The sequence below is a fragment of the Cygnus olor genome, chromosome 6, assembly GCF_009769625.2.
Source record: "Cygnus olor isolate bCygOlo1 chromosome 6, bCygOlo1.pri.v2, whole genome shotgun sequence".
In the NCBI taxonomy this organism is placed as follows: Eukaryota; Metazoa; Chordata; class Aves; order Anseriformes; family Anatidae; genus Cygnus; species Cygnus olor.
Window position 1 is genome coordinate 36,835,382 of NC_049174.1, and position 16,272 is coordinate 36,851,653.

Here is a 16,272-nt window from a genome sequence, read left to right on the forward strand (position 1 = left end):
ATAAGAGGTGAATTTTAATCTCAGGTGTTCTCTGAAACTCCAGAACTCCCAAATCAGAAAGAAACAAAAGGAGAAATTAAACTACAGGGGCATGATAAGTGACAGCCTTTATGTTCTTAGTTAATTGCTCAGATGTGCTTTGTGGTCCATGCTGAGTACAGTCACATCCATGGCAAATTCAACCATGCTGCACTTAGTTGAGAGTGGGGGAAGAAGGAATTTCAGTTCTCCCTTGTAATAATCCAGTAAAGCAATATTCCTTGATGCTAGCCTGTTCTCAGCTGTGTCAATCACGTTGTGTTTCCTACCAAACTGTTGTGTGTCAAATCTTTGGTACTTATTTATTTTTGTTACATTTTGTTTTGCTCTGTTTGAAATGGAACTGCTAACTACTACAACCTGCTAACATTGAGCATACTTCTGCCTTTTGCCTTCAGTTTTTCCTGTGACCGTACCGCATGCATGCCTGTCCATCATACTTTCCAAATATTTGGATGAAATCGAGAGAGCTATTGGGATATATTCAGCTTAAAGGGGAGAGCTTTGTGGTGCTTTGCTGTGCTGAGCACTAGACAACTCAGCATTTACAGGCTCTTGCAAGGCAGTGACTCTCGCTTAAGATGTAGCCTGCACATCATGGGACAGGAACGTGAGGACTCTGCCAGGTTTTAATGCAACATACTGGCTATTTTGACTTGGGTAAGCAAAGTAACTCATCATGTTATGGTACATTTTGTTTTGTTAGCTCAGCGTACCGTTTTCTGCCCCTGTGTACTCACACACTTGAACGCTACGTAAAAATGTTGTGAAAACAGGCTTTCTCATGAGTTCTCCTTTCCTTCCTGGATTTTCTCATGTCATAAATCCAAGAATAGCCTTTTGTCTTTATATTTTGGTGTTTCTTTTTTCTGGCACAGAACAAAAGGCAATAACAAAATAAAAAAAAAATGAGAACTTAACTGCATGTCTTTTAAACGATTTGGCTCAAGGTTTTGGTAGAGATTTAAGAAAACCTTCAGGCTTCCTATTATTTTACATGGTCATCCCTACCATAAACTTATTTTGCCTTAGGGTGATGGCTTGCAGAATTTACTTAAGCATTACTTCTTATCAAAACTTTAACCAATGATTTGGTGATCACGGGAGTCCCTAACCACATACTGTACAGGGAATGTACAGGCTCAGTTAATATGCAAATTACTGCTAATTAGGCAAACAAGCAACTGGTAAAGCAGATCTGGCAAGTGAGTTGACATTAGGTAAAGTAAATGTGATAATTAATAAACTGGAAATTTGGAAGGGTCATCAGAATAGAAAATATATCAGTTTAGCTATGCTTGATCAATAGCTGCTGTCTATGTGCATTTTGGTTGAAACAGTATCAATTCATGTACCTGTGATATTTAGCAAAAATGGCACCTATGTAAAAGGCATGCTGCCTGGGCTAGATGGACCTGCTGATTTCAGTGGGTAGATCTCTGCCATTGTAGGGACCAACTTCATGGACGTGGCGATCAGTACTTCAGAAGAATTTACCTCAAAAGTGGTAATTTTCAGTGCTGTCACTGCTTTTTTTCCTTTCACCCTGCCAGATATTGCTGAAGATCAGATTTTGCAATTACAGAGTAACTGCATCCTAATCCTGGGTTTTCCTGCTAGTCAGAAACAATTTTTCTTTTTTCTTTTTTTTTTTTTTGTTGTTGTTGTTGTATTACTTTAATTCATTTTGTCTTAACTCCTTAACTACACTTATCAAAAGATATATTCCTAGAAATTTTCACCTCTGTTTTGGTGGGGAACTTTTCCATTGACCAGACATTAACAGTAACTTCAATATTATAATGTTATAGAAATATTCTTTGAACACATTAAGCATGTGACTATTTGAGGTTCAGGAAACAGAAATGAAAACCAGTAGCTCTGCTATAAAGACCTCTGCATCATCTGTTGAGTCCATTTTCCCAATTTAAAAAAGACAGGGAAAAAAAAAAAAAGGAGCAGTAAAAAGATAGAAAATAAGTAGCAGAAAAACACACTGAAATAACACACCCACTAAAATAATGAAGCCATAAACACAAGGAAAATTTGTGTTAAGGCTACAAAAATACTTTACCTCAGTTCCCTTGGGGCTAGTCTTTACAAGACACATGGCCCCTTTCACTTTATGAGAAGAGTCCAAGACACTAAGCTGTGTTTCCAAGGCTGGGCAATACTTTAAGAAAATATTGTAAGACTCTGCTGTGTCTGGTCTAACCCAGGACCCTCAGACTATGTTCAAAAGACCTTTATAAGCAAATGCTTGAGCATATGCTTGATGTGAAGTATATCTATCACCCAGCTAGTGATTCATGCTGGTCCATTAGCTGATGTTATAGAGGCAGGCCCTTAATAAGGAACTGTCCTAGAGCTTTCCTTTTAAAATGTAAATATTGAGTATCATGACTGTGTGAACAAAGCTGTATCTTATATGGCTATAATAAGTTTATTTTTAAAAGATGGTGTGACTGCTCTGTACTTTGCAAATATTACTATACCCCAACAGAGATCTCCATCTTTCCCTTCACCAATTCATTGCTTCTTTATTTTTTTCTAAGGAAATAAAAGAAGCCCAGCTCTCACTCCCCAAACTCGTGAGGTGATGTAGAAGCATTTATAGAAGTAATGCTGATTCTGGTTTGTATCTGCTGAGGTTGTGGTGATACAGGCTTAATAGCTGGACAAAGATAGCTCTGTCTTAATAATATTTATGCTATTGTTGTCTTCTGGGTCTTAGAAGTGCTTTCTAGTGTCAGATGAAGTTAGTATTTCCTGTGACTGAAGTCAATGAAATTATTTGTGTGAGCAAGTACTGCTGATTACAAGCAGCGACTGTATGTTGTAGTGGTTATGGCCATATTTCGACCATAAGTACTCCGACATCTCAGCAAGTGCCAGATTTTCAGCACGATGCCTTTGATTCTCAATCTTGTGGCCAGGTTTTCACTGAGCTGAACACCCAAAAGGCACTCAGTGTTCTGTGCGCTGAGTGCCGTGCCGAAAAGGGAAGGGAGGCCTTGGGGAAATCCGGCTGCATGCAGTTGGCAGCCTCGCAGCGGCTGCTGAACAACCAGCTGACGGTGTTATTCCTCCAGACTTCCAGCAGCAGAGCGAGGGGTAGGGATGGTCTGCAGCACACGGAAGAAGCACACATTTCTGTCTTTCAAGATGGCTAAGTAACGAGCGTGCATGTGGGTGGCACAAAAACAAAATTTGGAGTGTTTTTAAGGATGTGTCTTTTTTCCGCATTAAATAGGGCTGTAGCATTATCTGATAAAGCAAATCTCACCATCTCTTTGAACAAAATGCTTCTGTGGCAGGCTCTCTGCAAATATACAACGCTAAAATTGTGTTTGAAACCATGAAGAGGGGGCTGGACACATCTTTGAAGGTATACAGCGCTGATTTCACAAGACCTGCGTCTCCCCTTTGGTGCGACGGGTAGTGTGTGTTGCACCAACCACATCGTGGTCTGCCTCGTCCTCCTCCTCACTGGAAATGTACCTCTTTGTGACCTAATAGCAGGAATGAACCTTTCTGACTAATTTTCAGTATGACAGTGGTTCTCCTTAGAGATTCAAAATGCAAGTTGTTTTGCCTTTTTAATCACCTTCTAATGACAATGCAGAAAAGTCATTACTACTTTGAATTGAAATGATTTTCCTTCATTATGTTATGATCGCATAAAGAGAGGAGAAAAGCTTTCAAATTATGTCTGTGGACTCTTGAATTAGTGACAATATTGAATACATACTATTACGGAAAAACATTTATAACCTCTTAAATTTACTCTTACTGTATCTGATCTGGCATTTGCTGCCTATATGCTGGTGTTCATATGTGTCTGTTTTTATATCAGTGTGCATGTATCGTATGAAAAGAGGAAGAAGGCTAACCAACTAAATCCATCAGAAACGAATATGATACAGTACCAGTCTGCTTGAATGTTTTTCTCAGTGTCCAGAAGCCCTTTCCTTTCCATCAGGATCTCTAAGCCTGCTGTATTTTTCCAGAAAAATACATTCCATTCCCACCCTGAAAGCACATGAAATATGTGTAGAAGTGTCTAGAAATATATCTTATAAAGGCTGGTTTGGGATTCTTTTTATTTATTTTTTAATCTTTTTTTTTTTAATTTTTATTTTATTTCTTCCATAGGAATAGTAGGATGTGAGATCTACCTCAGAGACAGGCAAGTCCCCTTTCCACACCGGTAAGGAAGGTCTTTTTGCTGGCAGCAGGTAAGATGATCTGTTGCTTGATACTGCAGAGGGTTCTCTGGTATCCTGCAGGCCAAAGGGCTGTGTGTCCAACTTTGTAAACTTCTTCAGTTTGTTCTTCATATTGGAGAGGGAGCGAGCTGGTGTTCACTGCTCCTTCTGCACTGTGAGGCTGATTTAAAAGAGATTTAAAAGGTGCAACTTTTCTACTCCTGTAGTAAACCCAATGCAAATCCTAAATCCTATCTCAAATATCTCTTCTGTTTGTCTCAGTTTGATCCACAGTTCAGTGGTCTGTAGCTTTCTTAATAGGCATCTGAAGATAATTTAAATTCTTGATAATATTCAGTAGAAACTGTAAGTATGTGTCAGCTGTCAATATCTGTTTCTTGGCTGTATACAAATACCTAATTTCCGGTCATACAAAACTCCTAAAAGTTTCATAGGCTACACAGATGAAATCCTAGCTACCACCTTCACTTGAAAAAATAAGTGAATTATTTATTTTTCCACAACAATTAACATTTATAAATAAGCACATAATTTTTTAAAATATCTCATGTTCTCCTATTCCAAATGTACTGGTAGTCAGTCTGGTGTAATTTAAAATAAAATCTTTCCTGGTTTTGCTGGAATGTTTGCGGATTCTTAGTCATGTGTATTGTAGTGAATGTGTGAGCTGGAATTTGAAGTAAGAATGGCTTAATACATAGCAGGATGCACCTTGACAGAGGTATTAATTCACTGCAGGTTTACTCCACATGGAATCTCTGTATTTTTGTGACATGTACTATTGGTTGTAATGCCATACTGGGCATCATGTATAACATCAAAGAGCTAACTAAGTATAAAGGTATGCTGTATTTCTTCAGTTCATGTCAACAAAATCCCTTTCAACCTTGGATATCTCCCACTTAAAATCTTTAGTTATTACTGCATATTTGTTTGCAGCATTTCTGTCCAAAAATAATATTTGAAAATGGAATGGAATGCCTAGGCTATCTTTTCCGTTTTGTTCTTGTTATAGTTTTAATTTCTTTAACTCTTAAATGTGCTTGTAAAATAGACAAAAGTCTACCAAGTAAAGCTAATTTCTTAGAGTATCATCAGCTGGCTTTCCACCCAATTACCAAATTATCATTACTTTTTTCTTGAGTTGGACTTCTTCCCAAACTCACCATGAATTTTTCCCCAACTGAGAGATTATCCGACAGCATATTTGCTGAAGACTTCAGAGATGATGACTCCTACAGGGGATTACAGGCACCACTGGGCACATCAACAGAGTTTTTGTGGACAGGCTCAAACAATGTAGATAAAAGGAGGTGCGACATGGAAGCTGTGTAGATGTTTTCATATTGTACGTGAGCCTAGGCTAATACATCCTCCTGAGAAGGGGGACTTGCTCTCTTGGGCTTAGTGACAACCCATGTAGGTGCAACTTCTGAAGAATTTTGTAGTATGAGTAGCCTGAGCTGCTGTCTTTTTTGTTTGTTTGTTTGTTTGTTTGTTTGTTTGTTTTGAAGAATGCTTCCTGAATAAAAGAGTTTGAATGTGGAAGCTCTATCTGAGAGGTGTACATGTATGATTAAGGTGAGGATAGCCCTGGACCAGACCGGTGTATCCTCGGTTCTCTTGGGAGGTGAGCCTGTAACCACCCTGACAGGAATGATCCAGTTACCCTCCCCCAAAAAAGACAAAGGGAGTGATTGTCCAACCTTTGCTCCTATTGATGAGTACGTACTTAACGTTAGCTGGCAAAACATTTTAGGGAACTGGAAAAGATTTTGTTTGACAAAAAAATTTAAAATAGTGGTTACAATTGAAACCAGCTGCTGCAGATATTAGCTTTTGCAGTAGTGTAATTATTATAATCTTTAAACTTTCTATAGTGCTGCTACTACCAAGGCAAATGACTTACATGCATTTATTTTTGTACGGTATATCTGAAATGTGCCCATCTCTGAGATGGACAAATGCCAATCAGTACATAATGTATTGTGTAACATAGCTCGGGGCTCGGAAATGTCATAAGATCCGTGGTGTCCTTGAAGAACAAATAGGGCCTCAGCTTCTGATATGTCACTCAAAAGATAGGCTGTATATGACACATACATTGCTTTATACCACTATGTAATTTGGTGTGCTTATGCAAAGAAGTGCATGTGGGATCGATGGCATATGGTATATTAAGAAAGAATAACACCAGATTTAAAAAAAAAAAAAAAGTATTCATCCATTAAATGGTGTAAATTAAAGTAAGCTGTCAAAATGACAGCACAATAATGCCATCTTTGCAATATCACATACTGCAGCATAGTTAAATCATATCGCTTTTGTGGAAGAATTACAGATGAGATCCAAGAAAAAATTGCTTTTGAAATGCAATTCTTTGTTACTTAAGAATCATCATTGCTAGCCAGGATCCCCTACAAACACATAAAGCACAGAGTAACCATAATAAATCATGATAATTTATATCACAGCTAATTCTGAGGAAGTAGCATCGGGGGTTATACTTCAGATACACTTCATATTACTCAAACTGTAATTATTTTCATTAAAATATAAAATTGCTTACAGCCGATTTACTTGAAACACACAGCATTATACATTTAACCATGTACACAACAGGGCCACAAGAGTTCAAAATAAGTAAAGTCAAGTGTTAAATAACAGCACTTGACTCATACTTTTTAATTGCATATCTTTGTAGACACAATCAATGTACTTTTAATATTCCTTTTTAGCAAAACATTGGCCTAGCTTTTTCAATCATCATCAAGTTGATTAAAAGTCAATGTCAAAATAAACTTGAGAAAATACTGTTAGGTGCTTGTAAATACAGCCTTTCTAATGGTTTGTGCGTGTCAAGAGGGCAAATTTTGTTTCAGGAGGAGAAAAGGAAATGCTTCAAGTTTGTGAGGAGGCAGGCGGTGGAAAGCTGAAGAGTTTGAACGTTTTCAAGTGTAATAATTTATAACACCACTCTCTCTCTAGTGCCTTTCTCTAACAATCTCAATGAGTTCTACAAACAGTAATTAATTACGGCCTCCAACACCTCTGCGAGGTAAATGCAGCTGTATAGGTTGCTCTTCATCTGCCCGTGTAGTGGAGCAGCCCTACAAGGCCCTGATCTGAGGCATCCTGGAGACTACAGGGCTGCAGGGGAGCTGCCCTCTTCACAGACTTGAAGAGGTTGAAATGGGACGTCAGATGTATGCCTAGCAGTTACATACTGGGTTTGATTTATTGCTGGTTATCTGACTTTGCTGATTATGGGATTATCAGAATGGCTGAGATGCTAAGCTGAGAGCAGGGCATTAGTGAGTTGGGCATGCTGGCCAGCTGATTTTTTTTTTTTTTTAACAGGTGAATGAAATCTACTTACTGTAGATAGAATTGCACTAATTATCTTTTATTTTGGATTTTAAATTTTTACTCCTTCAAACACAACCAGTGAATCTCTGTGCATCATTTCTAGCAGCAGTGACTTGGGACAAGTCAGCCTGGTAAGGCAGAATGCAAAGGCAGAAAATTTCATGTCTGTGCTGAAAAAGGAAACATGAGCTTTACCAGCGTACACATTGCTCACTTCGGGAAAGCACTCTTTCCTGAAGCTTCACCAAACTGCACTAACTGGTGCAAGTCTGATCAGAATCCCCACTCAACATACAGCGATGGAGCCTATTTTGGGGCTCTAGGTTTAAGCAGAACTGAGAACCTTAAATTCATCTATCTTTGTCAAATCTAGAGTCAGATACTGAGCAATAAAAAGTAACCTAAAAGTATTTCCTGCAGGATCATCACCTATTCACTGCAATGGATGGATTTTGCTGCAGGAACAGATCAAAGCTGAGGAACTAATGTTGTCCTAAACTGCTTGCTGCTGAAGTTACATGACAGCAGTAGATAAATTAGCCTAAATTTGTATTTAGACTGAGACAATTCCATCCTTTCAACATTAATCTGGAGTGAATTATTATTATTATTATTAATAATAATAATAATAATAATTTTTTAATACCAAAGTCCTTGTTGTCTTATTTCTCTCTAAGTAGCTCAATCTGATTTTTTTCTATTATACCAATAATGGAGAAAATTAATGCTTCCATATTTAACATGTATGTCCCCCAAAACTGGCAAGCAATCATTTTATAGCAGCGTTGTGCTTAGTAAACTAAGACACAGAGATAACAGCTAAATCTCAGGCTTTAGTCTTCACAGTACTAAACTTTTTGACATCTGTCTGATTTCAGCAGATGAGGCTGTGTTGCCCAGGTTTCCCATGCTGCTTGTGCTGTGTTGCAGGAAGTGGAGAATGACATTCAGCACTCTTCCTGGGAAATGATGGGAAAAATGGTCCTTAGGCCAGAAAGGTCACAAAAACTCTCTGGACTGGTGAACAGGGCATTTTTAAGGAAGTGGAAAAGGTAGGTGTATAAATTTACTAGTGAAAGAAGGGATTTGGACTCCAGCATTAAGGTGGGGCTGTTGGTTGGCATCACTGTTTCTTGACTACCCTAGTGAGCTTGAGCTGAAAATTACCTGTGTGCCATGGCACAGAAGGGAAAGCCTCTGGCACTGGTGGGGCCCATTGCTGGTGGTTCTGTACTGATCAAAGACAAGCTTGTGGAGAGTGCAAACAGCTCTTTGTGCAGACCCAGTGAGTCTTTAATCCAAATCTAAGACTCCAAATACCATCATGATTTTTATCTTTAACGAATTTCCTAAGCATGAGGTCTCCTGAAAGAGCAAAGCAGACCTACCCTTCCTGTGTCGTGGACATCCCTGTTGTCTATGCACTTGATCAGCAAGTGGATGTTAAATATAAGGTAAATACCCTTGTTACTTTTTCTATTCCTACCATTTTTCCCCTTGGCTTATATTCCTCATTTTAGCTAGCAATGGGTTTGCTGGAGACATGGTAATCCTTCAGTGTGTGCTAGTATATTCGATATATCAACTTTGGACCCTGTGATGCATTGGGACCATCCCTTTTTAGGCATAAAAGGACATTTTGTCCTGTCACTTATATGTAAACAAACAGTTTACTATCCCTTCCACCATTTGTTATTTTTAGAACCTGCACAATGAGCTACTAAAATAGAAGAAGTTAAAGGAGTGGAAAGCAGTTGAATTATTTGAGATCGCATGAGATACAAGCAATCTCCACAGGAATGTAACTTTTTTAGTTCAAGTTGACATTTAAGTTGCATTTTGTGCTGGAAAGAAAAGTCAGTGGGAGAAGAGTAATATCAAATGAAATAGTGGCACATGTGGTGAGTCACATTTGCTATTATTTTGTAAGTATTATAAAAATATATCAGATTTTATTGGAATTGACGGAAAATTATTAAAAATTTGAGATAAAGTTTTCCTTTGGTAAATGGTACCTTACAGATGGCACATCAGAGAAAATTCTCTTCTTGTTGAGAAATCAAAACAGTTCAGGGAACACGGCAGCATCAGTATAATAATAGTTGACAGGTACAGTGGCTGTGAACAAACACCCATATCATGGTATCTGAGATGCCATATTTTCCCTGCTAAAATTAAACTATGAGATGCTGTTGACAATGTTATGTTAGTTACGTGCCAATGTTCACTTTAGTTTGGTTTAATACTGCTTTATTTCCCTCAATAACGGGTCTTTTTTTGGAGTTCACCAGGGATGTTTGGTTAGAAATGCCTTTCCATGGGTACTTTCAAATATATACCAAGCAGAGCTGCAGCAGCTGCTGAGGGTAAGCTGGACATAGATAGGAGAGGTGAGTGAAGTGCTTGGCCCACGTGTTGGTGGTGACTGTCGGGCTCTTGATTTTCACTGCCTTGAAACTCAGACAATGTTCTTGTACCTAATGAGACAATGGCCAGGAAGGATTAAGCTGCTTGGATTTGGGACCAAAGGATTTTTCTGATTATAGTTTGCTATTTCAGGATGAAACCAAAGTGATAGTAAAATTGAGAAACTCATAACATAAAATATTGGCAGAAAAGTAGCAATCAGTTTACTGTTATTTTTGTCAAAAATGTTATTTAAAGCAGTAACACAACTAAGATTTATAGCATAGCATATTGCCCTTTTATACACGATAGAAGATTACACAAAGTATCATGTCAATGAATGCACCTTCAAGTAAGGTAGTTAATTCTATAATAAATTACCAACTGAGATATTAGACAACTTAAAAGTTAAAGCATTATTCCCACGCCCCCCCCCCCCCCCCCCCCCCAATATATGCGTATGCTCCTGGCTACACCCAGTTTCCTCCCCACCTCCCAGAGGTGTCTTTTTTTTTTTTTGGGGGGGGGGGGAGGGGGGGAGGGGGAATAATTCTTTGTTTAGTTTGAGCCCCCCAAATTAAAAAAAAAAAAAAAGTACAGAAACTATCTGAAACTACCTGATTCACTCTCTGAAGGATTCTGCTTGTAGATGGGTGCAGGCATTTATTGTTATGACTTGACTGTTACTGTTAGGCATTCCAGTGTGTTTAGAGCAATGGCAGAAATGTTGTGGCCTTCTCTTTAAAACAGTGATTGTGAAAAAAAAAAAAAAAAAAATTCTCTTTTACCTCTGTTTTCTTTCTCTTGCCATGCCATTACTGGAGAAAAACATACATTCATTCTGCACAGTAGTGATAATTACATTTTCATAGTCTTAATGAACCCATTTATATAGAAATGTTAGCTCTCTGACAGTTAAGAACAAGCTGAAGCACATGTGTAGCAATGAGACTGAAAACTGCTGCATGTATACGAGTACACAAACAGTATTAGAATAATTTTTCTTAAAGTTTCCTTGAATTGTAGCCTGCGATGCACAGGAAGCCTTGTAGTTGCTCTCTGCTTGCAAATGTGAGAAGGAAATAAAATTAGCATTGATAAAGCAAACCTAAAAGATATGTATCTGTATCGGTATGTAGCACTGCAGGGGCAGTGAAATCATTCAAAGTCCTGGGCTTAGTTAGATTCAGCACATTCAAACAGTAAAGCATTGAAGTCAGAGAGAATCAGAGAGAGAAGTGAGAGATGGGGCAGTTGGAAGAAAATAGAAATACTGAATCAAAAACTAAGCTTTTCAAGATTACTACTTCCAGTGAGGAGGAGTGTCATGAGAGCATGGGAAAAAAAAAAAAAGAAAGGCTTGCAGATCCCTATTTATGGTGATGTTAATCACGACCGTGTTATCTCCCAGAGCTGCCTCCTTCCCCAGCATTTCTGCCAGCTTTCACTGCGTTTTTGTGCTACACCAGGGCCCCGGAGCACCCAACGGCGTCGGTCTGCTGCCTCCCACGGCTGCAGCTATCTGCTCTGCGCACGACAAATGGCCGGGGCCGTGGCACCTTCAACTTTTGCAGCTGGTTCCTCTTGAACGTAGTCTTGCAGAAAGCAAAATGTCAAGGTAAAAGAAATAATTGACCATAGAGTAAGTACCCAGAATGGCCCAAATATAGCTGTTGTCTTACTAGTGATATTTTTCTCTGTGAGGGTTCTTCACTGTGGTGAAAATGGTACCAGTCTGTATCTTCACTAATACTAATTTAGGAAATATAAATCAGGTGTTCATGCTCAGGTGCAATAAGCTGCCAGATCTGAAGTGCATTCAAGGCAATGAGATTCCTTCCATTGACTCAAATGAATTTTGGATCAAACATTTGGAAATACAGGCTGAAATGCAGCACAATGTAGGGGAGAAACGTCAAGTTTGATTGCTGCTGGAAACATAAGAAAGCAGTGCTGCTGGTCCAGAGGCCGAGGCAGGAGCTGGGAAGATTAGCACGGAGATGACAAGCTACTCTGGCACAGGGAGCCCATCTGAGGTTTCTCCTCATGCCGTTCCCCAGATCCCAAGCTCCTCAGTTGCACTGCCTTACAGAAGCAGAATACTGAATAAAAGAAAAAGAGCATTAGCATGGTATTCTACAGCAAATAGGACGTTAAATTGCAAAAATACGGGAGGCAAAAGCAAAAAAAAAAAAAAAAAAAAAAAAAAAAAAAAACACACACCCAAACCACCATTCTTACAGCTACCTAGTTTGTCCATGCTCCAGAGCGGGGCTGGTGTAGATCAGAGATGGACCAAATCCAGAAAGGTTTGCTGAAGCCCAGATAAAACGGGATAAAGATCTGACTCACTGCTTCCTCTGCTTTTTGAAAAACCAAGCTATACGGCTGGGGATTTGCAAGCCCAAACCAACCCCTTCTCCCCACCCGCCTGTCGGCTCCGCCATGCAATCTGAAGCGAGCTGTTCTCATGACTCACAGGGACGGTTGACCACCATTCTCAACTGTGTTCCTTCTTACACATTTGGTACAAAGGAAAAAAATCCATATTCCAGTTTTATGAAGACACAAGCACATACACAGTAATGCTTGATCTGAAGCCAGCTAATGGAGAGGATATGTTGAAACCACCAGGCATATTGTTATGAGGAGAACAATAGATATTGGCAACATTGTTTGATCCATGTGCCAAGGGTAAAATTAAAGCCGTATGTTCACCCCATCAGACACAGATTGTGGATGGATGTTTACATAAACAAAGGGTCTGTTAAAGTGTGTTATCATTTTCTTGCTTCAGCTCTCAAACTTCTAGGCCAGGTACACCAATAGGCGGTTTTCTAGAAGAGCCAGAAAGAACCACATCAACAGCAATAGTTGCATGAGACCTTGGTTGATTACCATGTGGATATATAATAATGCCTTTTCTTTCCTTAAACCTCTTAGAATAGCAGCAATCGGAGCCAACCCCTTTATTCTTGCAGGGGAAAAATCCTCTATAAAGTGCCTACAGATTTTTCAAGAGAGCCTGGGGACTGAATAAGAAGTAAGCTGTAGGAAAAGTTTTTCTATTTTCTACCTGTGTTACCCAGCATCCCTACCTCTTCATCACTGCTTGTGGCATTGTTAAAGCAATTGGTAGAAAATGAATCTGGAAAATTTCCCAGAGTGTACAGCTGCCCTTTTAACTTACACCTCACCAACCCACCCTAAGTCAAGTAACCGACATGTGGTGTGCTTTCCTCTGGGAGCTGCAGAAGCACAAATACAGCTGTGCAGATCTGGCACACAGGGTTTTTGATTTCATATTTACTTGCTGGCCAGATAGCAGCCTGGTTTCAGGAAAGAATCACCCATTACTGTCTTAAAGAAAAAGAATATAAGGAAAGAAATAATTTGATGTTTTATGATATTCGACTCCTTGCCATCATCCAAACCTTCCAATAGCAATAACCTACAAGTTGCTTGTATGTTGCTGAGCTGTGTACCCAGAACCTTTTGAGGGTTTGTGATTATTGCTGGACTTTATGGAATTTTGTAATAATTGCTCGTAGTTCTGGATATATTTTTAAATTTTCACTTTTTCACTTCAATACATAGATTAACTATTCATAGGATTACTAATACTTCTCGATGTAAGGAGTTCCAGAGGAACCCTGATGTATGTGTTATTTTGTTTTTCTTTTAAGGAGATAGAGTGTTTGCTATGTTTTAATAACATTCAGGTGTGCCATGCTTGTTCAGAGGACCAGTCTGGGACTCTGCACGTCTCTAGCTACCTCAGAGGAAAAAATCCTGATCAATGTAAACCAGAATTATATATTTATAAATGACTATGTGTTTAATTTCACTGTGAAAAATACTGAAGTCAATGAGACTTTATTAAAAAAAACTTGTAACAACAAGTTTGTTCACTTTCTTAACAACATCAGCAGATGCTCTGCTTTAGAAAATGCGCCCAGCAATTTTTAGAGTTATCTTTGTATTGCTTGTTGGCACTGATACATGTGGCATAGATCAGTCTGATAGGTCTTATAGGTCCTACCAATAAGAGTGCCTTGAAAACAGACAATCACAGGTACTGAAAAGATATATCATCTTCACTTTACTCTGGCAGTTAGTAGGAGGACTGATCACTAAACTGGTCTAATTCAGCTCTTCTCAATCACTTGCAGAGATGATAAAGTTGTTGGAGAGATATCACTGGAGGCTCTGGGATTTTCTTCTGAAGTCATTCTGAATTAGCTGCTAATGGGGAGCTTTCTTTGATAGCTCTTTTATAATTAAATGCAGCTGGATGAAAATCAACCACAAAGGGAACTCAAGTTTGTTTATCATTACTTCTGACTTTGTTAGCAGATGTTTTCTGAGTACCATGGTAGCTTGTTTAATTTGTCTCTGTGTAATGTGAAGCAGGTAAACTTTGATTAATAAACTGACAAGTACATTCCTTAATTTATTTTAGAAGTTTCCATCTATGTCTGTTATAGCACATATGCCAAATCCCAAAAGAATGAAAATAATTGTTTGTGTTTGATTTTTACTGTTATTTTTAAGTCTAAGGCCAGATGAAAACATGCATACTGGGAACACAGCCCTCACCTTGTAATGGATACAACCGCTTGCAAACTTTTGCCACATGTGAACAATGCACATATTACGTTCCCACCAGGCTGTTCTGCGTTAATTGATGAACAAGCAGTCACCTTACTTTACAGGTTCTTCGTTTTTATGTTAATTACATTGGAAATGGCCTTTACATTTGGGCTTAGTATGTGCTTACCCTTGCTAACTGTGGTGGACTACTGTATGTCCTTACAGTAATGCATATGTAATTGGGCTCAAATTTTATTTTTGATAAAACCAGTAAACAGTTCTCTTACAAGAATGTAATTTGCTTGCAAATACAAATGATTCAGGGTTCAAAAGTGTGAATTCTTAGACAAAACTCCCAGGATTTCTTTACTTGAGCAAGACATCTACATCTAGGTGTGAAAATCTGGGCCATAACCCTTATGCTGCACAGACTGAGGTCCAGCATGATAGCTGAATTATCTGAAAATCCCGTCGTGTTTCAGACAACATTTTAAATTAAATAGATGGTCTACTTCCTGTGAAGTGTTTCAGATTAACAACTTGGGGATAGATACGAAAATTACATAGGAAATACATACGCAGCAGTTGGTTCCCATACATAAGATGAAGAGCTTCTTTCTTATCTTCCTTTCTGTATTGTGTTTTCCTTCCTTCTCTCTCTCACTCATTTATCTGTTTCTAATCTGTGGGTAAATTATTTCTGCCTCTTTCTAGTCTGATCTCCTATATTGCTGAGCTTGACCCTACTGCAATTTGTAGAGTCCATTCACTTATTTTTTTATCTGCCCTTTCTAGAAGCAAGAAGCTGAATGTCTGCTGCACATCACGGATGTTAAGTGTGGAGCATCCAGTGTTCATAGCTGTCCCATCATGAAGTGAAAGTGCTGGGGAAGAAGGAAGGCTGCCCTCCTCACCCTGCCCGTGCTGGGGCCACCTTGATTTGCACTGCAACCATACCTGGCTGGGCTTATGGAAGTGGATGGTTTAGAAATCCACATGAAGAAAAAAAAAAAGCTAAACAAACAAACCCACAAAAACAACAACAACAAACACACACACACACACACACAACCATTAGCTTCACAGATACAGGAATATCAGGGCTTTAGGCAGAGTTGGGACCACCCTGTACACAGATGAGATGAAACTGCATTAGCTCAGCCTGACTATCAGTTTGTATACTGTCATCCAGGCTGGATATTTCTAAAGTTTTCAGAGAAAACAGCATCTTTTCTGGCTACTTGGTTTCCCTCTCATTCTTAATATTTGAACTACACACTTCTTCATATTTGTTATAAACAGCCCACTTGTTGTTCCTTGTTCCATATTCATGAAGGTACTTTTTAATAATTACTTTGTGTATTTTTATTTTTTTAATGGAATTAATGAGTCAGAAATAGAAATAATGAGTCTTGCCTTCTAGTACAAACATATAGAAATGTGCCTTTCACAGCTGAAAATTCCTATTATCTCACCTGCTAACAAAAGTATAGTTTCTTCTGAGATTCTTTGTGCTTGTGAGGACTATCTAGGCTCTTTGATAGCAAAGTAAAATACAAGGTTGTAGCAAATTAATAAACGAGAAGCTTTTTGAAAGAAAACCTAACTCAGCGGACCTTATTGTGCTTGGTAGTGG

The 16,272-nt window shown here is 38.7% G+C and overlaps 1 long non-coding RNA gene across 4 annotated transcripts in view; it reads left to right on the top strand.

Moving 5' to 3' along the window:
* LOC121072210 overlaps window positions 1-16,012 on the top strand; it is a 58,244-nt gene extending 42,232 nt beyond the window's left edge. For 3 of the 4 annotated variants that reach the window (XR_005821071.1, XR_005821072.1, XR_005821074.1), the window contains 2 exons: window positions 4,195-4,277; window positions 15,432-16,012. This is a non-coding gene — a long non-coding RNA (uncharacterized LOC121072210). Of the gene's footprint in view, window positions 1-4,194; window positions 4,278-11,512; window positions 11,686-15,431 lie in introns of all 4 variants that reach the window. The other variant, XR_005821073.1, reaches the window with a different exon arrangement.
* Window positions 16,013-16,272: the final 260 nt, after the last annotated feature.